Source organism: Malus sylvestris, chromosome 14 (genome assembly GCF_916048215.2).
Source record: "Malus sylvestris chromosome 14, drMalSylv7.2, whole genome shotgun sequence".
In the NCBI taxonomy this organism is placed as follows: domain Eukaryota; kingdom Viridiplantae; phylum Streptophyta; class Magnoliopsida; order Rosales; family Rosaceae; genus Malus; species Malus sylvestris.
Genome location: NC_062273.1, coordinates 8782305 through 8787050, shown reverse-complemented (window position 1 = coordinate 8787050; position 4746 = coordinate 8782305). Strand labels below are relative to the sequence as shown.

The 4746-nt window shown below is 36.1% G+C and overlaps 1 pseudogene; it reads right to left on the bottom strand.

Annotated features, from left to right (window-relative positions):
• Window positions 1–255: 255 nt before the first annotated feature.
• LOC126598634 (calcium-binding protein CBP-like) lies at window positions 256–2779 on the bottom strand (annotated as a pseudogene).
• Between the last annotated feature and the right edge of the window lie 1967 nt (window positions 2780–4746).

Genomic DNA, 4746 nt, shown 5'->3' with positions numbered 1-4746 from the left:
AAGTAGTTGCTTTGTCCAGTTACGAAGAGGAGGAGAAGTTTAAGGAGGAGGTAAACCCTTTACCATCAAAAGTCAAGTGGCATAGCGGCAGCTTTTGAGTTAAAAATTCAATAGGTGTAAAAATAAATGCACATATTGAATTGGGTTTATAGGGTATATTAGATATTAAATTTGGGTTTAAAGAGATATTAATAGTTTAGTTAAAAATCAAATGGATGCAAAGAGTAAGTTGGATGTATAAATAGGTTAGATGGATTTAAATAAAATTTCCCAAAATTTTATTTCCAACGACACCAACCTTTAATAGGAAAATGATGCAAAAGTAAAAAACATGGTAAAACCAGACTCTGAAGCCTCGTTACATGAAAGCTATACAGTGAGAAAATACAGCTATTGCACTCCACTCCACTAAGAAACAGGAAAGAAAGAACTAGATATTACAAAACACTGGAAGACGCGGAACCGAATTCATAAAGCCTTTAGCAACACACAACCTACGCAATGAGGAATGGCAGGACAGTCAACATGAACTCCTCGTAACTGAAAGTTCCCATACCATTGTACGCTTTGTCCTTCTCCTTAAACTTCTCGGTTAATCCCTGCAAGACACAAGCATCACAAAAGAAAACGCTCCCTTAAGCATCGACAGTCTAGCTGTTAACCCACAGCTTGTCCTCTTGAGATAATGAACATCCATTTTTGTGGAAACTATATGATTCAGTGATGAACAATGATTTTATGGTTTCCCAGCCAAGAAATTAAGCAACGAAATAAAGGGGTTGTTCGTCCTCTTTTTGAAATGCTTGTCAACTAACTGCAGCAATAACTTAGAGTTTTGAATACTCAACCGTACAAACTATGCATAAATCAGAATCAACTTTCAAGCCAACGCTAGGTTTCCCCAATTAACACTATAAATTAAGTGCACAAAATATAAGCCTTAGGGAAAATCGAACTCACCTTAACAGTCAGACAGCACCTGCATTTAATCAAAACAAACGAACAAGGAATCATCAGATATCGATAAGAAAACATAATATAAAATATACCACAATGAAATGCTGTAAGTATCTAATGCGTAAGGATTTGATCCTCAAACCAATCCCAAAAAAGAATAAAAAAAAAAAGGAAAAGGAAAAATACTCGATGAAATTGTCATATTCAATGGCCCTCTTTTTGCCTCCAGTCTTGTCGAATTTAGAGACCAGCAGTTCTAAAACTACAGGTGAGACAGCAAATCCCAGACTCAGCAGTGCATCTCTCAACTCATTTGCATCAATGAACCCACTTCTGTCCCGGTCGAACCTCTCAAACACTCCCTGATCAACCACACCAATTACAAAACAGTTAATTTCTCACAAAAATTAAAAGACAAAATCTTATGAGACGTTTGATAACCATTTCGTTTTCAGTTTTTTGTTTTGATTTTTAGCTTTTGATTTTTTTAACTAAAAATTGAAATCTTGTTTGGTAACTGCATTTTGTTTTCAATTTTCAAAAAAATAAAAACTAAGAATCAAAAAATGAAACCAAATAAGATTTCAGTTTTTAGAAGAAGATTAAAATTAAAAACGAAACGATTATAAAAGAGGAAAAAAAAAAGAAAATTATTGGGATTACCCTCCAACTTTGAAGACTGTAGAACAGTGCAGCGAATTCCTTGGGCCCTGTTTTCACAATTTACCCACACACACACAATAAATATCATTATTTACAAAGATAAACTGTACCAAATTAGCAAATACTCGAAAGCAACGTGCATATAAAGGGTTCACCGCGATAGTGGTGTCCAGTCCACTAATAAAATATCACGCCACGTAAATAAAAAAACATAAGCATGACATGATGGACTAAATTGCCAAGACGGCAATGATCTGTTTCCATCTCGGTAATTTTAGAAAAGCTAAATACTAAAAAGACCAAATTTCCAAACTGAATTTTGTAAACCAAAACTTAGTCTCATATTATCTTTTTGTGGATAAGCATAACGCATGATGCCATAAAGATTCAACGGTCAACTGACCACGACTACCACATACGCATTCTATGGATTATATCCGATAGGCGTTAAGGGCATGATGGACATTCACTGATTCTAAGTTTCTAACCGCGACTCAGTGTCAGATCACTGACTCGGCGCAGGCGACACCGTTCAGTGCGCCGATCAAAAAATTACAAAGATCTGCAAACATGGAGTGATGAGGTTTGTAAATTGTTACCGATCTTCCTGGTGTTGGTCTGGGTGAAGAGGTACATGAGAAGATGAACAGTCCTCAAGCTGAAGCTCTGATTGTACGACGACAGAGCTCTCTGCATCTCCTTGTCGTCGATGAAGCCGCTGCCGTCCTGATCCGCCAGCTGAAAGCAAGCTATGACGTTCGGGTCCGTGCCCGGCGGGAACACCGACGGAACCAAAGCCGCGAACGGGCTACCATATCCCGGAGCAGGAGCCGGATATCCGCCTCCGCCGCCTTGATTCTTGTGAGGCTTGTCTGGATTGTACGGCTTGTCTGGAGCATAGGGCGCGCCGTACGGTGCTGCTGGAGCGCCGTACGGTGCGGACGGAGCACCGTAGGGTTGAGCTGTCTGGTGCTGGTGCTGCCCTTGGGGCGGCGCGCCGTAGGGTTGGCCTGGCGGAGCGCTTCCGTAGCCGGAGCCGGGAGGAAGGTGTGGGTAGCCTGACATTTTTTTTTATTGTTCTTTTAGTGGTCTGAAAATTTGGTTTGGGTATGTTTGCAGATTTTTCAAACTGATGGGGACGCATGTATATATAGGATTCTAGTTTCAAGATCGGACCTGGGAAGGCTAGGTAATCACAGTGCTGCCATTCTTTTTAGGTTTATTTTAAGAAATAACTAATTGGGATTAACCAACTAATAAGAAGTCTCTCATAAGAAATTTCATCGAAAAACTTATAGATAAGTTTTCTTGTCATTAAGAGTATTTTTAGAGTAACATATAAGTGCCATGTAGGTTAGCAAATGACACTTTTAGAGATAAAATTTGCTAACTCTCTTTGGAAATGCAAAACTAATTTTGTTGGGTGATGCAACATACATCAATTTTGTGCACTATATGACATGACATATTTTATATCATATAAATTTGATTGATGGGACACATTCTACACCATATAAATTAAATTAGTGACACATCATTTAGTTCACAAATTTTAGCCTAGAACACAGTTTAATAGGAAAAACAATAGTCACTCCAGTCAAAAATTTTAGTTACACCCCCTGGAACTCGATTTAATCTCACTTTGCTCCCTATCACTCAAAAGTCGTCACTTTACTACCTAAAACCCAAAATTTGCTTTATTTTGCCCTTCGGAACTCGATTTTGATCCCAGTTTGCCCCCTGAAACTTGAAAGTCGTCTATATTAATAAAACTCAAAATTCGCTCTACATTGCCTAGATCTATTAATTTCTTATGTGGCTTGATTTGGGTGAGCCAGACTAATCAATTTTTTTTTTATCTCTTCAATTTCTTTTAAACTTAATATTCTCTAATTGTTTATGTTGATGCATAATGTAGATTCAGAATCAAATTTAGGCTTATTTTTAGCTACGCTCCTAGAACTCCATTTTGATTTCACTTTGCCTCCTGTAACTCAAAGTTATCACTTTACTCCCTGAAACTTACAATTCGTTCCACTTTGAATTGTGAACTCTCACTTCTCCTTGAAATTTATGGTCGCTTTCGGAAACATATGTGGACATAACACCCGATAAGACTATGCCACATGTGCAATAAATTTGGTTGTAAATCTCCATTATGTGTTAACATTCAACAATCAGAGAATATTAAGTTTAAAAGAAATTGAAGAGATGAAAAAGATAAAAATACAAAAATTAATTAGCCTTTCGCACCCAATCAAACCCACATAAGAAATTAACAGATCTAAGGTAATGCAGATCGACTTTTGAGTTTTATAGAGATAACTTTCAAGTTTCAGGAGGCAAAATGGAGCGAATTTTGAGTTTTAGGGAGTAAAGTTGCAACTTTTGAATTACAGAGAGCAAAATGAGATTAAAATTGAGTTCTAAGGGCGTAGCTAAAAATAAGCCTCAAATTTATTACATGTGACATAGTTTTATTGGGTGTTGGGTCTCATATATGTTTTAGGAGGCGACTTGTAAATTTCAGGGAGAAGAAAGAATCTACAAGTCAAAATGAAACGAATTTTAAGTTTCAAGAAGTAAAATTGTGACTTTAAGTTATAGGCGACAAAGTTAGATTAAAATGAAGTTCTATAAAGTATAGCTAAAAATAAATCTTTGGAACTATTGATTTGACCCCTAAAAATGAGGAGTAGACTATTTTCTCTTTTATATATATATGTTTTTTTTTTTAAACGAACGGTAACCAAATACAAGTGTGACTATATTTATATCTTAAGTTTGCAAGACTGTATATATTAACAAGTACACGAAAAAAATCCCAAAAAGTTGACTTATAAAGTGTCCTGTTAGTCTCAAGCTATTTCAAAACATGCTTTTTTTTTTCTTTTTTTTCTTCTTCTAAGATGGGACACTGAGGCTTAACATAACATCAATAAATCTTACACTGAACCCTATTTTTATTTAATTTTTAACAAAATAATCATCATAGTTATGTGTTTGGCAGACCAAATTCTTTTCAATTGCAAAATCTTAAAAATGAGATCAAATTACAAGTGATATGACTACTCGGGGTAAATAAAGTCTTGTCTTGCAATTATTTTTGGTCTAAACTCTTGTCCT